The 26,408-nt window shown below is 41.0% G+C and overlaps 1 long non-coding RNA gene across 2 annotated transcripts in view; it reads right to left on the reverse strand.

Annotated features, from left to right (window-relative positions):
* Positions 1-17,057, reverse strand: part of LOC129517786 (uncharacterized) — a 38,341-nt gene extending 21,284 nt beyond the window's left edge. For both annotated transcript variants that reach the window (XR_008666111.1, XR_008666110.1), the window contains exon 1: positions 689-17,057. This is a non-coding gene — a long non-coding RNA (uncharacterized LOC129517786). The remainder of the gene's footprint in view (positions 1-688) is intronic.
* Between the last annotated feature and the right edge of the window lie 9,351 nt (positions 17,058-26,408).

Raw genomic sequence — 26,408 nt, forward strand, 5'->3', positions numbered from 1 at the left:
CAAACTAAAAAGGCATTACTACTGTTTTGTAGCAGAGATAGAATAAAAAGATACAAAAAGCCAACATATCAAAATTATACCCCCGACCCCTGAACCTTGAAAAATTCAAGCTTGTAATGAGATTTAACAATGAACAATTTCCCAGCCTTGTCATATAGCCAAATACAACAGCGAGGCTTTATCTCTTCACTTTTCATACTTCCAAAAGAGGTAAAAACCAAATTACATTAAAATAAACCAAATGGACTACATATATGGCTGCAATAAAGTACACCCACCTCACTCTTTAAGTTTATCCAACTAACTTCAAACCTTAGTGAGCTCCCTTTTTAAAACTTTATAACTTACAATTCACACACTGCAGCACTTGATTACCATTTCCTAAAGGTATTTCAAGTGTGCTTATATTAGCTCCTCAGCAATACACCAGCGCAAGAATGAGGTTATATAGGACCACATCGTTTCTACCCCTCACTTCAGTGTGACCTAGCATAGGGCAGGGTATACAATATCTGCTAACTCATATGGTGATATATTTTATATACATATAAATATATATAATTGCAGATGAGGTAGGAACAAGGAAGGAAACTTACAGGAGGACCCTCTGACTTTTCTACACTAGCATTTAAGAGAAAGAAAATAGAACAGGAGAAAGATTACTTAATAGCTACAAAGTAGTACTTACAGTATTCTAAACAGCCAGAGACTCTTCTCACAGCTGTCCAAGGAGCTAGTAGTGCATACTGCAACGCTGAGCTGGGCGGATCTTTTGACATCCTTGTCAGAGGAATAGTATTCTTTTTCAGTGATTACAAAGAACTGCTGTTGTGATAACTAGTTATTTGCTTCAGCAGTTCCATATTAGACACTTCTCTGCCACACCCTGCACACTAGAGGCTAGGATATTATTCATTTTACCAGGAAGCTATCTCACTGTTGAAATTTATGTCCAGAAGAATGATTAGATCTTGGCTTATTTTTCCTTTAATACATAACAGGGAAATTGGTCCCATCATTTCTAAGTACTCGCTTCAGTGTAGTGCTACGGCTACTTTAAATTAGCAGAATTAAACAAGATACATTTTATTTATGTAATACATTAATCAAGGTGAACTATGGTTTTCAAAAGTGCCTCAGCATATGTTCTCTCATTTCATTCTTTTACAGCAATCTTCTTGAAATAAGTGAGGGGGGGGAGGTTGATGCTCCAGATGAAGAAATTTAAGGATTAGAAAGTTTAGGTAGTTTTTCTAAAAGCGAATGGTGGTAAAGCCCAAATAATGATTTTTAAGTGGTGGTAGAGCCTAAAGATATATGTCTTAAGAGTTCTACTCTAGAACTCTTGGGAATATTCACAGTGTGTATCCACAGACCCACCACCCTCAGTAAAATGAGACACTAGTCATCAGGTACACGGTATAAATGGGTTTTTGGACTTCGAAAATTAAATGACCAGGTTTACAATTCCATCTTGCAAACAGCATTTTATTGTACCTGGCAACAGGCACTGTAAAATAGCAATATACAAGAGGAGAAGAGAGATTCTTGGCCAGGCAATCTGCTCTGGAAGGAAGAATGCACAGATGGTGCTAACCTTTCTTCCTGGGTAGACAATTTTCAACTGATACTTATATTGAAAATCCAAAATAAAGAGTGGCAATCCACCTTTCTAGGCCTGACTTGCCTTGAGCATTTTGCTCAGTAAAGTAGTAACAGAGGTGGGCAGGGACAGTTCCTGTCCCAGAATGTGACAACTGGAATCGGGATCATTAACAAATGCAGAAAAAGGAGTGAAGGCCCATCCACCTAATTCAGGTCTGCTTTCGGTAGTCAATGCTGCACATAACATCAAAGTGGTAGGAAAATCTTGGGCTGATGAGATGAAAAATGTGATAATCAGCACTGTGTTAATAACACAGAAGGACTTTGGGTAGTCAGCACTACTCAGAAGTAATGCAAAGAAATGGAGGGGTCCATGTCTGATGGCTGGGACCAAGGAAGGTACAACTGAGGCATTACAGCAATATAAAGTGGGTAAGGCAATGACAGCAGGGATTGTTAATGTTTTAAGTCCAAGAGAAGGGCCCTACCCAGTAAACATTCCCCAGCAATAATGCAAAAGGGGCAGGGGGTTGGGGGGGGGGGACAATCTTATTTCATGGCTGAATACATGAACACTTGAAACTGTGAGAATAGTCCATAAGAAGTGTCCAAGCGTGAGCGTGGGGAAAAGGGAAGATAAAGGGAAGACCATGACTTATTTGGAATTTTATACATAGGGCAATACAAAAGGAGAGGGAATATGAGTTGCTATTTGACAGACAAGTTCTCGGCATATTACAATGTTTATACTCTATCATGCCATGCAGATGGGAGTGTTTGCCTAATAAGGCCAGGAAGGAAAAACCCATTGCTAATGCCATTGTGCCCATTAACAATCCCAGGGGAAGTTTTGTGTGGTCAGCAACCCCTGAAGTAATGCAAAGGGGGTATAAGGGAACATTATTCTAAATCTAACAGAAGGGAACATAGATAATTGCCCACTGACAGCCCAAAAGAGAGGGGCCCTAGTACCCTTAAAATATACAAAGGGGGTACATAGGTCCCATCATTGCTAGTGGTGCATATCAACTGTCCAAGAGCTGAGGTCATGACAGCACTCCTCAGCAACAATCCAAAGGCAGTGGTAGGGGCATAGAACATCCTTTCACACTGCACAGATCCACAAACAAATACAAGTATGTATATAAATAATCTTGAGAAGAGCTCATTTATGGTTAACATACCCCTGGTGCAAAAGTTGTTTGAGTGGATGCAATCCTAGTCCATTAGAAAAGATAGACAATTGCAATTATACACATTAAAGTCCAAAAGAAAGGGCATTAGGTAAATAGCATCTCCTTACTCCAACTCAGACGGTACAGGGGTTCTAGCATAAGGCGTTCTTAGCAAACTACATTTACACATGAACTTTTCAAGTGAAAGAGTCTTAAGTAGTGGACACTACCTGCTGAACACGCTAAGAAGTAGGTAGGGTCCTTATTGAGTGCACAAAACAGGAAAAAATCCAATGGCACATATTAATGTCAAAAGAGGACCTTAGTTGATCAACACACTCTGCTGTACTGCAAAGGGTAGGTGAGGCTGTAGGACAACAGATAATTTCAATTATGAATTTTAGCAGTTTGCTAGAAGGAACTTTGGGAGAAAATAGTATTCCCTGCAGCAGTGCAAAGAGGTATGAGTTCTGGAAGTGATAAGGTTGTGGAAAACTACAAACTCTGCACATTAACTATCCAAATGTAAATGTCTTAGCAGTGGGCACCACCTACTGGAAGGCTTAGAAGTAGGGGTGGGGGGATGTCTCCCCATCTAGTGCATAAAAACCCAGACAAATACAATTATGCACATTAATAGGAAAAGTGAGGGGCCAGCAACCATGGTATATTGCAAATACATACAACAGGGTAGGATGAACTAAACTCCAATTATGTACATTAATGCTCAAGGGATATGGTATGGTTAATTAAAACCATGTACCTTGGGATCCCTGGGTGGCGCAGCGGTTTGGCGCCTGCCTTTGGCCCAGGGCGCGATCCTGGAGACCCAGGATCGAATCCCACATCGGGCTCCCGGTGCATGGAGCCTGCTTCTCCCTCTGCCTGTGCCTCTGCCTCTGTGTGTGTGTGTGTGTGTGTGTGTGTGTGTGTGTGTGTAACTATCATAAATAAATGAAAATTTAAAAAAAAAAAACCATGTACCTTGTACAAATATAAGGAACTCAAAGTAACGGGCACTCCCTGCTAAAAGGTAAAGGGAGTGGGGAGAAGGGTGTCCTTATTTAGTGTACAAGACCATGTACAAATACAATCAGGCATAATCACAAGCCATGAAAAAAGGACTTAGTGACCAGTATCCTTGCTTTATTATAAAAGGGGTCTGAGACAGTAGTACCTTATTCGATGGAAGGAGCCATGTGCAATTAGGCACATTAATGTCCATGGTGCATAGCTGTGGTCAGTTACAGTTGTGTTCCTTGACTGTTCAAGTGTGTAACAGCCTTGTAGAGGGGCCACTCCCTGCATAATATTAAATAAAGGGAGTATGGAGAGGTGTTCTTCTCTAGTACACAGAAATCCAGACAAATACAATCATGCACCTCAACAGGCCAAGAAATGGGGACGTTATGGGTCAGAATTCTCTGTAGTACTTCAAAGGCAGTGTAAAGGGGAAGAATCCTAATGTAACTGTTACCATGCACATTAACTGTTTGAGAAAGGGGCCTTAAATTGACAGTATCCCATGCAGTAAAGCTTAGAGGCTGTGAAGAGTCAGGGACCCAAGTTAACTCAAAGGACAGTGGACAACTGAAACTACACACATCCAGAGTCCCAAGAGAAAGGCTCTAAAGTGATCAGTCACCTCTGCTTCAATAAGTGCAAAGTCCTGAACTAAAAGGCACAGTTATGGACAACTGAATATGTACAAGACAAGGAAGGTTGTGCACATTAACTGTTTTAGTATATAAAATCTTGAGTAGTAGGCACCTCCTGCTAGAATATCAATAGTATGGGGAGGATCCTTACCTGGTGCACAGGTAAGAGCAAATGTAAGTATGCACATTAACAGTTCAAGAGAGTGAATCTTGGCTAGTCGAAAGCCCCTGCAATAATGTAAATGGGGCAAGGAGATGAGATCCTATTCTAACATAAGGGAGCATGGATTACCATAATTATGCACATTTAAACTGTGTAGGGAAAAAAAATAAACTGTGTAGGAAAAGCAGTCATAGTTGGTCAACACCCCTGACACGGAGAAGGTGTGAAGGGGCTGGGATTCTAGTGCAATTGGGCACATTAACTGTCCAACAGAAAGACTTCAGGTGGTCAGTACCCTCTGGTATAGTACTAAGAAGTAAGGATATTAGCTTATCAAGAGGGCATATGCACATCAAGAATCCCAAGACAAGAACTTTGAGATACCAGCATTCTCTGATGTAATATAAAAAGAGTGGGAAATTAATTTGAAGAGAAGGATTTTGCACACAAATAGTTCCAGAAAAAAGTGAGGTAATTAATACAAAGAGAGTACAAGGAACTTAAATGAAAGACACAGTGTGGTCAATTACCATGGTTCACTTTATCCTAGTACAAAGGTCTTAAATAAAGTGCATCCACTGCTGAATATAAGGGAAATTAGTGAAATCTTATCTAGTGCAGAGAAAAAGGAACAAATGCAATTATGCACTTTAACAATGCACAAAAGGGGGGGGGCTTGGTGTTCAGCATCCCTTACCATAATACTAACAGGGTGTGAGTGGGATACACCTTTAATAGTCCCAAGTATCTTCTGTGGTAATGCAAAGGGAGTTGGGGGAGATGGAATGAGATCATAGACTTAAAAAGGAACCACTGTTGTAACTCAACACAAAAACTGTCCCAAGTACTTTCCCAAGTAATGTAAAAGGAGTTAGAAGGCATGAGATCCTAGACTAAGAGAAGGGGACCAAACCTGCATTTAAGCACATTCATAGTCCCAAGTACTCTGGGTAATAATCCAAATGAATTTGAAGAGCATGGAATCCCAGACCAGCGGAAAGGACCACACCTGCAAATGGGACCTTTAACAGTCCCAAAAAGTAGAGGGGATGGGATCCTGGACCACAGCTGCAATTAACACCTTAACAGTCCCAAATACTTTCCCAGGTAATGTAGAGGGGGTGGGAAGTCCTGGGATCCTAAATTACAAAAGGGACCACAGCTGTAAATAAGCACTTTAACAATTCCAAGTACTCTGTGCTATAATGCAAAGACAGAGGTACATGGAAAACTATACTAACAAGGGAACCATGGCTAAAATTAAGCAGTTTATCTGTCCCAAATATACCCCCAGATAATGTAAAGGGAGCTGGTGGGCATGATATCCTACAGGACAGAAAGTACCATAGCTGCAGCAGAGCATTTGACAGGTCCAAGTACTCTCTGCTATAATACAAAGAGAGTTGGAGGTATAGGAATCCTAAACTAACAGAAAGGAACACAGCTGTGATTAAGCATATTTCGGTACCAAATCTGCTCCCAGCTAATATAAAGGGAGGAGGTGGTCATGACTAGCAATATGGATCACACCTGTACTTAAGCACATTAACAATACCAAGTACCATCTGCTGTAATACAAAGGGAGTTAGAGGGCATTGGATCCTAGACTAACAGAGGGCACCATAGCTGCAAATGAGCACTTAAACAGTCTCAAAAATCCTCCCAGGTAATGTAAAGGGAGTAGAAGGGGATGGGATCCTAAACCAATGAAAGTTACTACACCAGCAATTAAGTACTTTAACATCCCCAAGTACCCACTGCTATAATGCAGAAGAGTAAGAGGGCATGGGAAATTATAGACACACAAAAGGGACCACAGCTCCAACTGAGCATTTAAACAGTCCCTAATACATCCTTAGGTAATGCAAGGTGAGCTGGAGGATGTGGGATCCTAGGTTAATAAAAGGGATTAGGATTGCAATTAAGCCCATTAAAAGTCCCAAAGATCCTCTGCTGTAATGGAAAAGGAGTTAGAGGGCATGGGATGCTAGACTAACAGAGGGGAGCACAGCTGCAAATGAGCACATTACAGTCCCAAATCTGTTCTTGATAATGCAAAGGGAGTTGGAAGGGACTGGAAACTGGACTGACAGAAGGGACAACAACTGTAATTAAACATGTTAACATTCCCAAATCTCCCAGTAATGTAAAGGGAGAAGAGAATGAGGTCCTAGACTAACAGATGGGACCATACCTGCAATTAAATATTCTAACACCAAGTACCATCTGTTGTAATCCAAAGAGAACAGGAGGGCATGGGAAACTATACTAACAAGTTGTTCAATTTAGTGGTGCAGCCCCCTCTAACACTCCCAAAAATCCTCCCGGGTAATGTAAAGAAAGTAGGAAGAGATGGGATCCTAGGAATTACAGAAGGTACAAGAGCAGCAATTAAGCATTTTAACAGTCCCAAGGACCCTCTGTTGTAATGTAAATTGAATAGGAGGGCATGGGAAACTATACTAATAGAAGACACAACAGCTGCAATTAAGTGATACAACAGTCTCAAATACACTCCCAGCTAACACAAAGGCAGTTGGAGGGCCTGGGATACTAGGCTAACAGAAGGTACCATAGCTACAGTTAAGTCTATTAACGGTCCCAACGCCCTCTGCTGTAATACAAAGGGAGTTGGAGAATACTAGGATCCTCTAACAGAACCACAGGTTCCAAAATTAAACACATTAACAGTCCTAAGTAGCCTGTGCTGTGTGTAGGAGTTGGAAGACACAGGACCGCAGACTAACAAAAGGGACCACAGTTGTAAATGAGCACAATTTAGTAGTCCCAAATCCACTCCTAGGTAATGCAAAGTGAGTAGGAAGGGATGGGACCCTCGACTAAGAAAAGGGACCACAGTTGCAACTAAGCCCTTTTAACAGTCCCAAAGACAATCCTAGGGAATATAAAGGGAGTTAGAGGATAGGAGATCCTAGACTAACAGAAGGGACCATAGCTGTAATCAAACACCTTAGAGGTCTGAAGTACCCTCTGTTGTGATGCAAAGGAAGTAAGAGGGCGTGGGAAACTAGATTAACAGAAAGGATTGTAACCACAATTAAGCACATTCACAGTCCCAAATGTCCTGTCATAGAATGTAAAGGGAGTAAAAGGGGATTGGCATCCTAGACCACAAAAGGCACCACAGCTACATTTAAGGACTTTTAGGTGCCAAGTACCCCCTGCTGTAATGCATAGGGAGTTGAAGAGGATGGAATCCTACAAACATAAGGGACAGAGCTGCATTTAAGCACATTAACAGTCCCAGGTACACTGCTGTGCTAATGCACACTGCTGTGCTAATGCAAAGTGAATAGAAGGGGATGGGATCCCAGATTAACAGGAGGGATTGTAGCTATAATTAAGTCCCAAGTACCCTCTGCAGAAATGCAAAAGAAGCAGGAGGGAATTGGATCCTAGACTAACAGAAGGTACCATAGCTGCCTTTTAAGGACCTTAAAGATCCCAACTACCCCCTGCTGTAATGCACAGGGAGTTGAAAAGGATGGAATCCTACAGGAACATAAGGTACGGGAGCTGAATTTAAACATATTTACAGTCCCCTGTACCCTCTGCAGTAATGCAAAGCAAGTAAGAGGGGATGGGATCCTAGACAAACAGAAGGGACTTATAGCAGCAATTAGGCACACTAACAATCCCTAGCATCCTCTGCAGCAATGCAAAGTAAGAGAGGATGGGAACATTAACAGAAGGGGCCATAGCTGAATTTGAGCGCCTTTAAAGTCCCAAGTACCCTCTGCAACAATGCAGTTAGGTGGGGACCGGGTCCTAGATTAACAGAAAAGATATTAAGCACATTAACAATCCCTGTACCGTCTGTGGTAATGCAAACAGTGTGGAATGGAATGGGATCCTAGACTAACAGAAGAGATTGTAGCAACAATTAGGCACACTAACAGTCCCAAGTATCCTCTGCAGTAATGCAAAGTAGGAGAGGATGGGAACTTCAACAGAAGGGGCCAGAGGTGCATTTAAGCACTTTAAAGGTCTCAAGTACCCTATATGTAATGCAAAGTAAGTTAGGTGGGGATGGGATCCTAGACTAACAGAAAGCGCCATAGCAGAATTTTAGCACATTAAAGGTCCCAATTACCCTCTGCTGTAATGCATAGGGAGTTGGGAGTATAAAATCCCTACACTAACATATGGGCTGTAGCTGCATTTAAGCACATTAACAGTCCCATGTGCCGACCATGATCATGTAAAGGGAATAGGTGGGGATGGAATCCTAGTCGAACAGAAGGGACCATAACTACATTTAAGCATACTAATAATCCCTTGCACCCTCGGTGGTAATGCAAACCCTGTAGGAGGGGATGGGATCCTAGACAAACAGAAGGGATTATAGCAGCAATTAGGCACATTAACAGTCCCAAGTATCCTCTGCAGTAATGCAAAGCAGGAGAGGATGGGAACATAAACAGAAGGAGACACAGCTGCTTTTAAGCATCTTAAAGATCTCAAGTACCCTCTGCTGTAAGGCAAAGGAAGTTAGGTGGGGATGGGATCCTAGACTATCAGAAGGCACCATAGCTGTATTTAAGCACCTTAAAGGTCCCAAGTACCCTCTGCTGTAATGCATAGCGTGTTAGAATGGAATTCTACACTAACACAGGGGATCATAACTGCATTTAAGCACAGTAACAGTCCCAAGTACCCTCTACAATTATGCAAATGGATTAGGTGGAGATGGAATCCTAGGTTAACAGGAGAGACCTCAGCTGCCTTTAAGGCACATTAATAGTCCTTTGTACTTTTTGTGGTATTGCAACCCCTGTAGGAGGTTAGAAGATCCTAGACAAATAGAAGGGACTATAGCAGCAATAAGGCACAATTAGCAGTCCCTTGTACCTACTGTGGTCATGAGAACTCAGTAAGAGAACAAGATCCTAAATTAACAAAAGAGATAGTAGTTACATTTAAACACTTAATTGTCCCTTGTACCTTCTGTAACAATGCAAATGGTTTAGAAGAGGATGGGATTATAAACAAACAGAAGGGACTGCAGTGGGAATTAGGCACATTTACAGTCCCAAGTACCTTTGCAATGATGCAAAGGAAGTAGGAGGGGATGGGAAAATCACCTAACAGAAGGGCTATAGCTGCATTTAAGCACCTTTAAAATCCCAAGTACCCTCTGCTGCAATGCATAGGCAGTTGGAGAGGATAGAATCCTACACTAACTTAAGGGACCATGGCTTCATTTAAGCACATTAACAGTCCCGTGTCCGCTCCATGATAATGCAAAGGGAGTAGGTAGGGACGGGATCCTAGTCTAACAAAAGGGACCATAGTTGCATTAGAGCACATTAAGAGTCCCAAGTACCCTCTGCAATAATGCAAACAGAGTGAGGTGGGGACCAGGTCCTAGGTTAACAGAAGAGATCTTAGCTGCGTTTAAGCACATTAACAATCCCTTGTACCCTCTGTGGTAATGCACAGTGTGGAACGGAATGGGATCCTAGACTAACAGAAGGGATTGTGGCAAATTTTAGGCACACTAACAGTCCCAAGTATCCTCTAAGTTAATGCAAAGTAGGAGATGATGGGAACATATACTAACAGAAGGGACCAGAGGTGCATTTAGCACCTTGAAGGTTAAAACTACTGTAATGCATAAGGCATTGGGAAGGATGGAATTCTACATTAACATAAGGGTCTGTGGATGCATTTAAGTACATTAACAGTCCCATGTACCCTCCATGATAATGTAAAGGGAGTATGTGGGGATGGGTTCCTAGTCTAACGGAAGGGACCACTGCTATGATAAGTTCATTGACAGATTCAAGTACCCTCTGCAAAATGCAAAGAAAATTAGGTCGGGATGGGAACCTAAGTTAACAGAAAAAACAACAGCTGCATTTAAGCACCTTACTAGTCCCTTGTACTCTCTTTGGTAATGCAAACCATGCAGGAGAGGATAAGAATCTAGACAAACAGAAAGGACTGTAGTAGCATGTAGGCACATTAACAGTCCCAAGCAGCCTCTGCAGAAATGCAAAGGAAGTAGGAGATGGGAACAGAAACAGAAGGGGCCATATCTGCACTTAAGCACCTTAAAGGTCTCAAGTACCCTCTGCTGAAATGAAAGGAATTAAGAGTGCATGGGGAAACTAGGTTAACAGAAGGGACAAGGGCTGCAAGTAAGCTCATCAACAGTCCCAAATACCATCTGTTCTAAAACAAAGTAAGTCGTAGGGCATAGGATCCTAGACTAACAGAAGGGACTGTAACTACAGTTAAGCAAATAAACAGTCCCAAATGCCCTGCCATGTAATATAAAGGGAGTAGAAGGAGAATGGGATCCTAGACTAAGATGGCACCACAGCTACATTTAAGCACCTTAAAGGTGGCAAGTACCCTCTGCTATAATGCAGAGGGAGCTATAGAGGATGGAATCCTATATTAACATAAGAAACAGAGCTACATTTAAGCACATTAACAGTTCCACGTACACTGTCATTCTAATGCAAAGTGAATAGAAGGGAAGGGGGTCCCTAGGGAAGGGACCACAGCTAAAATCAAACGTATTAATAGTTCCAAGTAGCCTCTGCTGTGTGCAGGAGTTGGAAGGCAGGGGATCCCAGACTAACAAAAGAGACCACAGTTGCAACTAAGCACTTTTAACAGTCCCAAAAACAATCCTAGGGAATACAAAGGGAGTTGGAGGATAGGAGAATCTAGACTAATAGAAGGGACCATAGCTGTAATCAAACACCTTAGAGGTCTCAAGTAATGCACAGGGAGTTATAAAGAATGGAACCATACAGTGATGTAAGGAACCATAGCTGCCTTAGAGGACATTAACAGTCCCAAGTATCCTTTGCAGTAATTCAAAGGAAGTTTTAGATAGGAATTGGAACCCAGGTCAAGAGAAGAAACCATAGCGGCCTTTAAGTACAGTAACAGTCTCTCTTGCCTTCTGTGATAATGCAAATGCTGTAGGAGGGGATGGGATCGCAGACAAACAGAAGGGACTATAGTGGCAAGTGGGCACGTTAACAGTCCTAAGTAGCCTCTGCAGTAATGCAAAGTTAAGAGGGCATAGGAACATTAACAGAAGAGGCCACAGCTGCATTTAAGCACCTTAAAGGTCTCAAGTACCCTCTGCTGTAACGCAAAGGAAGTAGGAGTGCCTGGGAAACTAGATTAACAGAAGGAACTATAGCTGCAATTAAGCTCATTAATAGTCCCATTGTACCCTTCATGATAATGCAAACAGAGTAGGTGGGGACAGGATCTAACAGAAGGGACCTAAACTGCAATTATGCACATCAACAGTCCCAGGTACCCTCGAGAATAATGCAAAGAGATTTAGATAGGGAAGGGATCCTAGGTTAACAGAGGAGACCTTCGCTGCCATTTAAGCACATTAACAGTCCCTTGTACTCTGTAATTCAAACTCAGTAAGAGGGAGGGGATTGGGATCCTGGACAAACTGAAAGGACTCTGACAGCAATTATGCACACTACAGTCCCAAGTATCCTCTGTAGAAATGCAAAGGAAGTAGGAGGGGATGGGTTCCCAGACTAACATAAGGCACCATAGCTGCCTTTGAGGACCTTAAAGATCCCAACTACTCTCCTGTAATGCATAGGGAGTTGAAGAGAATGAAATCCCACACTAACTTAAGGGACAGAGCTGCATTTAAGCACTTTAACGGTCCCATGTACCCTTTCTGCTAATGCAAAATGAGGAGGAGGAGATAGGATCCTAGACTAACAGAAAGAATAATAGCTGCAATTAAGAACATTAACATTTACAAGTATTCAGTGCAGTAATGCAAAGTAAGAGGGGATGGGAACATAGACTAACAGAACTGACCATAACTGCCTTAAGCACCTTAAAAGGCCCAAGTAGCCTCTGCAGTAATCCAAAAGGAGTTAGGTGGGAATGGAATTCTAGGTTAACAATAGGAGACATTGGAGATCACAATTTTGCACATGAACAATTTTAAGGTAAGAGCCTTAGGTAATTAACACCTTTTAAGATGTAAAGATGGTGCAGGGTTCCTGATACAAAAAACACAGTCTAATCAATTAATAGTGTATACATATACTGTCCTAAGTGTATAGCTCCTGAGTAGTAAAGGTCCCCTGCTAAATTACAAAGGGAGTGGGTGTGGCTAGTTCACAGACCGTGTGCCAATGCAATTTGAAAATTATCAATTCAAGAGGATACTTGAGTGATCAGCCCACATTATAGTATGCAAATGGGATACAGTGGCCCTTTCAAATGGACAGGACTCTGCACAACTGCAACTGTGTAAATTAACTGTCCAAGAACTGAGTTTCTGAATAATCTGCACTCCCTAACAATATCCCAGAGAGGTTAGAATGAGGTGGGATTCCATTTTTTATTGCACAGCACCATGGACATATGCAATTATGGACATCAACTGTTTAAGAGAAGTGACCTTGGGTAATCAGAACTCATAAGCTATGGCATAAAGATAAGGTTATATCCCAGATTAACTGGTGGAACCATGGGAAATGAGGATTTTACATATTAATGCAAAGTGATAAGTAGTCTGTACTACCTAGGAGTAATGAAAAGAGCATGAGTGGGTCTTTTAGGCAGGACCATGAACAATAATGATTGTACTCATTAATATCCCAAAGTAAAGGACTTTGAGGATGAGCACCTCTGCCATAATGCAAAGAAGTTGCAAAGGACTTGTGTAATGAACAGGGGTATGGACAATTGGGGTTACACTCATTAATAAATCAAGGAACATGGTCCCAGGTAGTTAGCACTTCCTAGTAGCAGTGCCAAGGAGACTGAGGGTCACTGATCACTGGACAAGACAATGTACAATTTAAAACTGGTACTTTAATCCCAGAAGCAGGACAAACATGGTAGGGTGCCTTTGTTTACTAAACAAGGCTGATGCAACTGGGATGAGCATGTTAACTGTTTAAAGACTCATGTTTTCTGCAGCCACTCCTGAATTCAGCAAAAGGGTTTAGGACTGTGATCTTAGCCAATAGGTGGGATTATGGACAATTAAAATTTCACTCAGTGTAGTCTTCAGGTGATCAGCACAATATATGAACACTGCCCAGAGAACTGGGGCTGGGGTTACTGCAGCAATGACAGAGGAATGGTTTCTCCTTCCTCAAAGGCAGGGGAGAGATGATGAATAACCAAAATTATGAACAATGGGTGTCTGATATAAAACTCTCAACTAACACTTTCTAACATTAACACAAAGGTACATGGATTGTTTGTTCTAACATGGGATAGTGGACAAATGTAATTGTGTACATTAAAAATGAGGACTCAGGTAGTCAACTCATAAAATCAGCAATGCTAGAGGGAAAGAGGGTATTCAGTCTTATGGATGAGCAATGGATAAATTATTTTTAGCACCAAATCAATGCCAATTGGAATAACTTTAGGGTTAGGGGTGAGGGCTGGGGCTGGGGCTGGGGCTGGGTGGGCCGGGGCCGGGGCCGGGGCGGGGGCCGGGGCTGGGGCTGGGGCCGGGGCTGGGCCGGGCCGGGGCTGGGGCTAGGACTGGGCAGATGGGGCTAGTACTGGGCAACTAGCAGTAAGGCTGGGCTGGGGCAGGGCTGGACACAAGGCAGGGGAAGGGGTGGTGCTAGATGTGGGGGCATTGCTGGGAGCAGGGCTGGGGAGGATCTGGGGACTGTGGAGGCCAGGCACCACGGAAAATTGAAATTGTGGGCAGTTGACAATCAGTAATGGGAAGCGCTGGTGCTAGAGGTCGGGGCGGGGGTTGCTGGGAGCAGGGCTGGGGAGGATCCGGGAACTGTGGAGGCCAGGCACCACGGAAAATTGAAATTGTGGGCAGTTGACAATCAGTAATCTTTGACTAGAGGAACAAGACCACAGCAAGTCAAGTTTCCTGATAGAGAAGTTATTAATTAGTGCAGCCTTCAAGATGGGAACAAAGCAAGGCCTGGACTGGAGTGGGCCTTCAAATATTCCTTATTACATTTGATCAAGTTAAAATTTTAATTATTTCTGTGTCCTAAGACTTCAAAAATCCAAAAGGAAGTAGTTTATTAGGTCAATTTGAAAGTTAAAAAATAGTAAAAAGTTTTTAAATGCCAGTTTGACTTTGAATATCTAAAGCCCAAAAAATGTTTAAGCAATTTATAAAGAAGAAATTGAAAACTTTAAGTAATTTTAAGGAAACCAAAAATGAAAACTCATTAAATGTAATTGAATTCTACAAATAAGCTCCTAAATACATTCCCAGAATAGTCACTTAAAGCTTAAAACCAATACTAGCATACTACATAATCAAACCATGTAAGACTGACACCCAAGAAATAAATATAATCAAAATCCGACCCCAGCATTAGCCACGGGGTAGGTGTTCCTCTTGAGGAAGGTAGAGATTCCTCTTCTGCCACCTGTTGGCCAAGGATCATCGTGATCCATTTTGGTTCTTGCCAGGACTCACCACCAGGTTCACACCTGGCAGGCATGGAGCACTGCCCCTAGCCATATTGCAGAAGAGCAAGGGCGGGGGTGGGGGGCAGACTAGCCTTAGGCCATGGCACCAATGCAGAGAAATGGGGGTTAAGGTTCAGCCCATAGCCAAATATCCAACACTGCGAGAAGCTGGAGGGGAGGGAGCAAATTAGAGGGGAGGGAGCAAATTAGAGGGGAGGGAGCAAGTGAGAGGGGAGGGAAGTGGTAAAGACAAGTGTCCTTGGAAAGACCTTGGGTACCACCCACTGGGAGAAGACGTACAAACATGGCTCCTCTGCTTCCTCCTGACTGGCTGAATAAAGACGGCTGTGTGGTGCTATGCTAACTCACACAGTCTAATTCCATCCTCCAGTAATTGGCTATGCCCAATTCTACCACCCTTTCTGATTGGGTGGGTCATGCGGCAATCCAACATTGTCCATCCCACCTTTCTCTCACTTTTCGCGGCAAACACGACAATGCCCGCCATCTTTAACAATGCGGCAGGCCCACCTGGTGCAAAGCCCGCCAAGAATGTACCCGGCAAAAATCCCCGCCATGACGTCCACGTGACAAACTGCCATGATATCCAAATGACAAGGTCTGCCATATTGTCCCTGCGGCAAAACCTGTCAGGAAATGCACACGGCAAGACAAAAGCCCGCCATGTTTTACACTGCGGCAAGTACTCCAGCCGCCATCTTTTACTATGTAACAGAATATTTGCACCGCCATGCTGTGCACCAGAACAAAGACACCACCATGATGTGGCCTTCCCGCCACATGAACACTGCGGCAAAATTGGGTCCGCCATTTTGGACACCCTAACAAAGCAGAGAGCCATGCTGAGCAATGCCGCAAACCCAAAACCGCCATTTTGAACCCTGTGCCTAAGTCTTCTCCCTATTATTTTCGACCAGCCTCTTGCAACATGACACAAGACCATACTGTTTTTCTACCTCATGATACCATGGTTCACGCAAAGCTTCTAACAAGCCCCCAAATCAGCTCATTCAAAACATTTAGCTAATGCAACACATATAACTGCCTCTGCCTGTCCCGTTATCCATATTAGTTCCCTAATTTATAGTTGGCACAAACAACTAGCTCTCAGCCGACCAGCTAAAGTGGCCGCCATCTTTCCTCCCCAGCCTACCTAACCCCTTAGCCTAACTGCAAAGTCATCTCCCAGCCAAAGCCGTAGGTCCACTCACACAACACCAAACGATTAGCAGCATAAATTTGCAGACATTCCAGATAGCTCAACGAACCACAAAAAACAACACTTCCATCCATAAAAGGCCCCGATGGGCAATGAGAAAAAAAAAATCTAAACAGGTATCCACAGCCCCGATGGGCAAGGAAAAAAAAATTAAAGCAGGTATCCGAGGCCCCGATGGGCAAAGGAAAAAAAAAAATAAAAGCAGGTATCCGAAGCCCCGATGGGCCAAAAGTAATTTTTTTAAGCAGGTATCCATTGCCCCGATGGGCCAGGGAGTTGGGGGGGGGGGGCATAGCAGGTATCCGAGGCCCCGATGGGCTAAGGGGAAAAAAATAAAAGCAGGTATCCGTGGCCCCGATGGGCAAATTTAAAAACAAACAAAAAAAGAATTAAAAGGCAGGTATCCACAGCCCCGTTGGGCAAGAATAATAATAATAATAATAAAACCCGGTATCCGCAGCCCCGATGGGCAAAATATAGAAAAAAGAAGGAAAAAGAAAAGCAAACCACGAAAAAACAGAGGCATCAACCAAAAATCATTCCAATGAAAAATTCTTTTAAAATGGAAAATTGCCTAAAAACATCCCAAATACCTGAAAAATAGGGAGGAGGTGTCAAGAAAACACTCGAAGAAAGTTTAGAATTGTTAAGATATTTTATGGAATTTGGGTGAGTTTTCTTAAAGAAATACGCCATAAGGGGTGGTTGGAGCTGGAAAACGTTCCAGAAAGAACCACACGGGCGAAGACACCCACTGTTAGCGAGCTTCCATCCCGGGAAGGGAAGAAATATGGCGGCAGCAGCAAATTGCAGTGCTTTAAGAAGTGAGGGGGAGGGAACCTGAGGGCGGAGGGAGTAGAAGAGGAGTGGCCTAGAAGATTGAAAGCCAGACATCTTTGTGGTTTAACTGGTTCAAAATTTAACCAATAACAAAAAAAGGGGGGGATATTTCAAGAAAACAGCAACGTTAGAAAGAACACTAGACTGGAAGTAGCCTTCATTTCTTGAGCACAAATTCAATGGGCTTTCCATGGGTTCTTATCTATAGAATAGGGACGTTGAGGAAGTCAAATTAGATAACTAATGCTAAAATTCTCCACAAACAACATAGCAAATGAAAGGGTTTTAGTTTAGTTTGGTTTTGTTTGAAATGGGAAGAAGGAGGAAGTAAGCTTTGATATGTTGATAAAGAATCCCGATACCTCTTTCAGCCAGAAGGTATAACTCCCCCACCACAGCTAGGAAGGGTACTACATTAAGGTTAGAACCCTCTCCAAAGGACTTTCCCTTTCATTATCTAATGAGATAGTGCCCGTTTGTTCCTATGTTTGATAGATAATGAAGCTGTTATATGATATGCATGAGGTCACACACCATGATTTTGAGTCCGTGTATTTTCTACTCCAGCATTCTGCCTTTGTATGGCCCCCGATCATGGAGATGTAGAAGTGCTTTTAAGTCAAACGGTGAGCAAGAGAAAGGAAGGAGCAGAAGGTAATTCACAGAATGTCATTTTGGCCACTAAATAATCAAGAAGCTGTACTGTCTGTGATCTGTTTGCAATTTTTAAACCGTGAGACCTAAATCTTTAGTATTTTCCTATTTCCTCCATGAATCTGATTACCCCCAACATTGAACCAATCCTAAGGTCACAGCAGTGAAGTTCACTCACTGACAGTAACTGATAGGCAAAAGCTCTTATAAAAGCCAAAATTGCCCCCCAGAAACCTGGCTATTTCAATGAGAAGATTCAATCTCATAAACTTTCCTATATTGTTTATCAGAGAAACAATGGAGAACCAGAGGGAGACAATGAAAACTAAGTATCACACAATGATTCTTAGAAAGTCAGAGGATACATTGCCTTCCCACTGGCTGAACTAAAAAGTGTAACTATTAACCCAAATGCTATCAGGTAAGCAATACCCTCCAGTCTCCAGAAAATAATAAAGTATATAAAATTTTCTTCCTCAGGGACACCTGGGTGGCTCAGTGGTTGAGCATCTGCCTTCCGCTCAGGTCATGATCCCGCGGTTTAGGAATTAAGTCCTGCATCAGGCTCTCCACAGGGAGCCTGCTTCTCCCTGTGCCTGTCTCTCTGTCTCTCTCATGAATAAATAAATAAAATCTTTTTTTAAAATTCTTCCTTAAAGGATACACTCCATCTTCTAAGTGCTCTTGGTTCACCCACAAAAAAAGCATCTGACATGTTATTCCAAATGAGGGAAATTGTGTTGTACAAGTGCTACCCTTGAGAAGACAATGCTTAACACAAAGAGAATCTATTAACAGAATTTCAGTCTGGAGGATAATTTTCCACAAGAGCCTTCCTGAAGACCCAAAAATTAACTGTGGAGCAAAAGCCAACAAACAAGACCTGCTATGCTTTCCAGATTTGGGATAGGAAATGGGATTATAATTCTGAATGTCTTTAAGATTTCACCCTAATTTAAGTTTTCACAAGTTTCTAGTGAAAGAAATAGGAGGAAAAGGAATCCTGTTGTATAAGTTAGTAAATTGAGATTGAGGGATACTGGTTTCTTTGTGTTTGGTTTAAAAGCTAGTGACAGCATGAGGATCCCAGAATAAAGACTTATAGCTTTGGTTGCACTTTAGTGAAATAATTCTGTTGATAAAACTGCCTCGTGTATTAGACATCTCTAGTGGGAATTGTGGAATTTGTGTGGAGTTCTAAATCACTGTAATGAGGGACACCTGGGTGGCTCAGTGACTGAGCCTTTGGCTCAGGGCATGATCCCGGAGTCCTGGGATCGAGTCCCACATTGGGCTCCCCTGGAGAAGCTTGCTTCTTCCTCTGCCTATGTCTCTGACTCTTTCTCTGTCTCTCATGAATAAATAAATATTTAAACTAAATAAATAAATAAATCACTGTAATGATCATGTTGCATTCCAAAAATAACCATACCTGTAAAAGTCAGTTGCTACAACCACTTTGATATCACTCAGTCATCAGAGAAAAACAATGATTATATAAGTACTATTCCCTTAACACAGGGCCTCTCAGCCTGGATTTACCAGTAGGACTTAAAAAGCAAAACAACTATCATCAGAAAATGTTTATCAGCTCACCTGAACCAATCTTAAACTCCTTCTTTATAGGCCATGAACTAATAGTATTACCAGGAATCTGACCACCCCTCCCAACATAGAACTTAATGTGTTTCAGCTTATTGTGTCTTTAGCATAGGCTACCAATCATTAGGGTAATGAGGCCTGCCTAATATAGCTCTGTCCAACAGAATATTCTACAATTTTGGTAATGTTCTATACTTTTTAGACCTTGGGTTAAAGAAACTTTTCTTAAACAAGATTCAGATCATCAGCTACAAAAGAGTGATAAATTTGACTTTTTGAAATTAAAATGTTTTATTTCACAAAAACACCTTAAAAGGTAAAAGACAGACTATAAATTGGTTGTCCTGGAGTTCTGCAGCCAGGTTCTAGTTCCTGAAGAGCAGCCAACCTAGCAGTTTACTTCTATTGGGTCTCATAGTAATTTCTTTCATGGGATTGGGTGAAATGTGGCCACCAAAATGGTGACAACATGCTGATTCTCAATGACTGTCACTGACATCAGACACAGGACATTTCCAGGCTCTGGGCTATTAAGATCCACAGCCAACACAAAGAACTGTGGAGGCAAGAAATCTTTATTCTTTTGATACAAATCGGTTCCAAAGAGTCATTGCATTGGAAGTTATAACAGTGTTGCTACCTTTTCTTATAATGGGAAGTATAAAATTAGCCAGGTATGGTGCATTTGACAAAAAAGGAACTTGAAAAAATGGTTTTGGGACCTGAAAAGGAAGAGGTGGTACATGGCCATTATGAAGAATTTTCACATGAACTGTTTAATAAACAAATCTGCAACTACCTCTTTCTACACATTATTCTAAATCTTCTTTGCTAAATTACTACACCTCACATGGACCCATGAATTTTATAATACATTTTAATTAGTTACATTGAAAGGATTCCTCCAAATTTTTGCCTAAGATCCTGCATGCCTTAGAGAAGCCCTGCTCTCTCCTACCATTTATCACCTTTGGGCTTTAATTATTCCTCCCCCACCCCCACCCTCAGACCACAGTCCTTTACTTCATGCTCTTCCCTTTGCCTTTACTACTACTTGGCTTTTTTCTGTGGCTATACCCTCGCTGTGTCCACACCTTCTACTTTGGGCTCCTAAATGCATGGAGTACACCAGGAATTACATAGGAGGAAGGAATCAAGACCTGTTTCTGAAAGATTCCAATTATTCTACTTTTACGCTTGTCATTTTGTTAACCTAGAATTCCTCTCCTCAACTAGTTTAAAAAAAAAAGGCAAGAACTACCTGACTTTGCCAGCAGATGGCAGCATGAAATTAACAAAGAAGCCAGAAGAAAAGGAGTCAAAGTCTTCAACTAACCTGAACTAAGGTCTGAGTTGAAACATTCATACAAGTTCAGTAACAGAAAAAAAGAATGAAAGAAAAATACGCAAACCCCTCTTATTTGAACAGTTCTCCTGAGTGGAAGTTTGTTCTTGGCTTCAAAGCAGTGCCACTGAAAAAGGACTTTCATAAAGCGTTCAGAGTCAAATTAACAGACTGGTGGGGGCCCTGAAAGCCATCATTAGTGAAAAGCAGTTAAAGGAACTAGGACATATTATGGACATAAGAATACTTGTGGAAGGGTTCTTTACAATTCATAAGGACTGTCTACAATGGGAGAAAAATGATGAGCTGTGTTGTGTATAGATTTATATAAATAAGGATGTCTGAATACTCTGAGTTGTCCAGAGATGGAACAAACTACCCCCAAAACTGGTGAGATGCTAATCTCTGAAGGTAGGAAAGCCAATGACGGAATTAGTGGGTATGCTACGAGAAGAATCATCAGATAGAAAAGTCGGATCCCGTGCCCTGTAAGGATCTTCTAACTAGCTCAAGATCCTCTATATGGGATTTTACCTTTTTTTTATTTTTGTAAGGTTGTAATAAATAATTATAATTATCACATAATAACAGGTGATCACTATGATCCCATAGTAATAAGTGATTCTTATGATCAATTGAAGGCCAAAAATTTAGATAACCTAGATAAAATGGACAAATTCCAAGAAACACACAAACTACCAAATTTGCCTCAAGAAGAAATAGTAAATCTAAACAAACTTATACCAAGTAAGGAGATTGAATCAGTAATGAAAAATCTCCCAACAAAGAAAACTACAGGACCAAAGGGCTTCGCTGGGTAATCTACCAAAAGTTTGAGAAAAAATCAACATCAACCATTCTCAAACTACTCCAAAAAACAAAAGAATAGGAAACACCTCCTAACTCATTCTATGACACCAAAGCCAGATGAAAGCATCACAAAAAAGAAAGCTACAAACCAAAATTGTTTATGTACACAGATGCAGAAATTCTCAGCAAAATAGTAACAAATCAAATCCAGCACCATATAAAACATTTATACACCATGACAAATTGGAATTTATCCAGGAATTTAAGAGTATTTCAACATCTGAATATCATCATCTTAATTTATATAGAAAAAAAAATTTGATAAAATCCAACATTTATCGACACAAAAACAGTCACAAGCTATAAATAGAACTTCCTAAACCTGTCGAAGGGCATTTTTTAAAAAATTAAAAACCCACAGCTAATATCACACTCAATGGTGGAATTCTGAAAGCTTTTCCCCTAAGACCAAGAACAAGACAAGAATGCCCATTTTCACTACTGCTTTCAACATTGTCCTGAAGAAGACCTAAAACAAGCAATTGGGCAAGAAAAAAATATACAAGACATCCAAATTGGAAAAGTAGAAGTAAAACAATTTCTATTCATAGATGACTAGATTATATATATATATATTATCTAGTCATATATATATAATATATTATATATATATTCTAGTCATATATATCATCTAGTCATATATATATCATATATTATATATATAATCTTAAAGCAATCAAAAATATTATTAGTGCTAATAAATGAATTCAGCAATGGTACAGGATACCAAAGACAACTGTCTTTCTATACATTAGCAATGAATAATTTGAAAAGGAAATTAAGAATATTATGCACAGTAGCCAAAAGATGGAAACAATCCAAATGTCCATCAACTGATGAATGGGTAACAAAATGTGGTATAGCCGTACAATGAAATATTATTGAACAATAAAAGGAATAAAGTGCTGAGATATGCTACAAGGTACATGAACTTCAAAAACATTATGCTAATTCAAAGAAGCCACACACAAAAAGATCACATATAGCAACATTCTATTTATATGAAATATCTGGACAATGCAAGTCCAGAGCCAGAAAGGCGATTCATGGTTGCCAGGGCCTGAAGGGAGTGAGGGGAATGGGGAATTGCTCAATGGAAGAGTTTTCTGTTTAAGGTCATGAAAATGTTCTGGAACTAGATACTGGACTTGGTTGCACAGCATTCAAAGGTACTAAATGTCACTGAATTGTACACTTTAAAATGGTTCAAATGTTAAGGTTTACAGTATGTGTATTTTATAACAATTTTAAAAAGAAAATGTTGGCCAAAAATGGGGGAGGTCATGGACATATTGGGGCCCTGGCCTATATTTAAATAGTTTGATTTCCCTGGTAGAAGCCCAGCAGCTTCCAGCCATTCCAGCTACCCCAGCTAAGGCACCAAACAAGTGACCAAAACTATCTTGGGTTTTCCAGCCATAGTCAAACTCCTGGTTAGAAGAAGCTGCATGAATGACTCCAGACAATACCATATTAATCATACTGCCCAGTTGAGCCCACCCAACTCACAGAATCATGAGAAATAATGAATTGTTGATGTTTTAATTGTTGATGTGTAGCCCCAGGTGATTTGAGAGCACATCAAAGTTTACCTCTCCAGAAAGGATGGGATAGGAAGAGACTGCAGCTCACCTCTTTAAAAAGAATTCAACAGGGATCCCTGGGTGGCGCAGCGGTTTAGCGCCTGCCTTGGCCCAGGGCATGATCCTGGAGACCCGGGATCGAATCCCACGTCGGGCTCCCGGTGCATGGAGCCTGCTTCTCCCTCTGCCTATGTCTCTGCCTCTCTCTATATATCTCTCTCTCTATGTGACTATCATAAATAAATAAAAATTAAAAAAAAGAATTCAACAAATAAGTATAACCTTGAATAAAATAATCCACCAGAAACTGACCTGGTCTCAATTTTGAGTAGCGTACGCTATCAGTAGTAAAAGAAGAATGGCCATAGTTGCCGCGCATACTGTTTCTCTCTTATCACCTCTCAGATTAATTCTATTCAGATTGGTATATTCGACTGTTTCACATAGTTTTTTGTTGTTGATGATGGTATCTATCAGTCTAATAGGCCAATAGGCTAGATCAGTGGTTCTCAAAGAGGGATAGGTCCAGCAAACCAGCAGCATCAGAATTATTTCAAGTTGTTTCATTGTGTTAGCTTCCCTTCTCTGCAATGATAACTACCATTGAACATATATTCCATGTAAAAGCTTTAAATATATTATTTGACTTGATGTTTACAAGAGGCATTATGAGTAGTCTTCATCATGCAGATGCAGAAATCAATCTCAGAGATATGAGGTGATCTGCTCAGGATCACGCAAACTAGAAATAGAAAGGATTGACATTTGAACCTGATCTGTCTTAATGCCAGAGTCCATGATAGAAGCACTACTTCACATTGTCTCCAAAAATCTATCCTATCCCGTGGGTGCCAACCATACCAAACTGCCACATGAGGCCCTATTGTGGATTCTTAAAGTCAGGAAGGAAAAAGAGACAAAATAAGATCTTAAATTCAGAGCTGCCAACTCCAACTTTTTAAAACCTAATTCTATCTTAACTTGTCTAAGAATACTTCCTAGGAAGCCCAAACCAAAATTAATTTCTGATTTTCTCATACTTCTACAGTTTGTAACATATGACACAATCATCCTAGCTTAACCCCCTGGCCTTTTGAGATTTAGTATTGTAAGCTCTGTATGTCAACTCAAAGTAACAAAACAAGTGTTACATAAAGTTGCTTCAAAAATGGCTTTCATTGGCGTGCCTGGGTGGCTCAGTTATTTAAGCAACTGACTTGATCTCAACTCAGATCATGATCTCAGGGTCCTGGGATCAAGCCCAATATTGGGGTCCAGGCTCAGCAAGGAGTCTGCTTGAGAATTCTCTCTCTCTCTCTCCTTCTGCCTCTCTCCCCCGGTCATACTCTTTTTCTATCTCTGTCTCTATATATCTCTCACTCTCTCAAAAAATAAATAGATCTTCAAAAAATGGCTTTCATCTTCAACAAATGGTATTGGGAAAACTGGACAGTTACATGCAAAGGAATGAAACTGGACTACTTTCTTACCCATACACAAAAATAAATTCACCGGACACCTGGGTGGCTCAGCAGTTGAGCGTCTGCCCTCAGCTCAGGGTGTGATCCCGGGATCCCAGGATCAAGTCCCACATCAGACTCCCGGCATGGGGCCTGCTTCTCCTCTGCCTGTGTCTCTGCTTCTCTCTGTGTGTGCCTCTCATGAATAAATAAATAAAAATCTTAAAAAAATTTTTAAATAAATTCACAATGGATTAAGACCTAAACATGAAAAAAAAAAGACTCTAAATGTGAGGCCTGAAACCATAAAGATTCTAGATGAAGAGTGCTTGGGTGGCTCAGTCAAGTGTTTGACTCTTGATTTCAGCTCAGGTCGTGATCTCAGGGTAGTGAGATCAAGCCCTGCATCGAGCTCTGTGCTGGGCATGGAGCCTGCTTAAGATTCTCTCTCTCTCCCTCTGCTCTCTCCATTTATGCATGTGCTCTTTCTCAATAATAATAATAATAAATTATTTTAACATTTAAAAAATAAAAAAGAATACATTTTTTAAAAATCCTAGAGGGGCGCCTGGGTGGCTCAGGTGGTTAAGTGTCTGCCTTCAGCTCAGGTCATGATCCTGAGGTCCTGAAATCAAGCCCCAAGTTGGGCTCCCTGCTCAGCAGGGGAGGCCTGCTTCTCCCTCTCTCTCTGCCCCTGCTCCGGTACTCTGTCTCTCACTCACTCTGTCAAATAAATAAATAAAATATTTTTAAAAATCCTAGAGGACAGCACAGGCAGTAACCTCTTAGGTATTGGTCATAGCAACATTTATATATATATATATATATATATATATATATATATATATATATGTCTCTTGAGGCAAGGGAAATAAAAGCAAAAATAAACTATTGGGACTACATCAAAATAAAAAGTTTCTGCACAATGAAGGAATCAATCAATCAAACTTAAAGGCAATCTATCGAATGGGAGAAGGTATTTGCAAATAACATATCTGATAAGAGGTTAGTACCCAAAATATATAAAAAACTGATACAACTCAACACCCAGAAAAAAAGGGAACTCTTGCGAACTGTTGGTGGGAACGTAAATTGGTACAGCCATATGGAAAACAGTATGGAGAGTCCTTTAAAAACTAAAAATAGAATTACCATACAATCCTGCAATCACACTTCTGGGTATATATACAAAGGAAATAAAATCTGTTTCTCAAAGAGATATCTGCACTCCCACATTCCCTGCAGCATGATTACACAATAGCCAAGATATAGAAACAACCTAAGTGTCCATCGACAGATGAATGAATTTAAAAAATGTGATTGTATATGTATATATCTGTGAACACACACAACATTTACATGTGCATATACATTATTTAGCCATAAAAAAGAAGGAAATCCTACCATTTTCAATAACATGGATGAACCTGTAGGGCATTGTGGTATGTGGAATAAGTCAGACAGATAAAGACAAATACTGTATGATGCCACTTATATGTAGAATACGAGAAAGTCAAATTCTTTGAAATAGTACAGTGGCAGTCACCAAGGGCTAGAGTAGAGGAAATGGGGAGATACCGGTCTAAGGGTACAAACTTTCAATTATAAGATGAATATGTTCTGAGGATCTAATATATAGCATTGTGATTATGTCACTATAGTGGACTGAGACTCCACTCTCCTATCTCCTGGGACTCCAGATTTCAGTTCCCCATCCATTTCAAATCCTGTCTTTGGTTAAACATATTTCTAGCATTGGCCTAC

The sequence above is a fragment of the Nyctereutes procyonoides genome, unplaced genomic scaffold (genome assembly GCF_905146905.1).
Source record: "Nyctereutes procyonoides isolate TBG_1078 unplaced genomic scaffold, NYPRO_anot_genome, whole genome shotgun sequence".
Taxonomy (NCBI): Eukaryota; Metazoa; Chordata; class Mammalia; order Carnivora; family Canidae; genus Nyctereutes; species Nyctereutes procyonoides.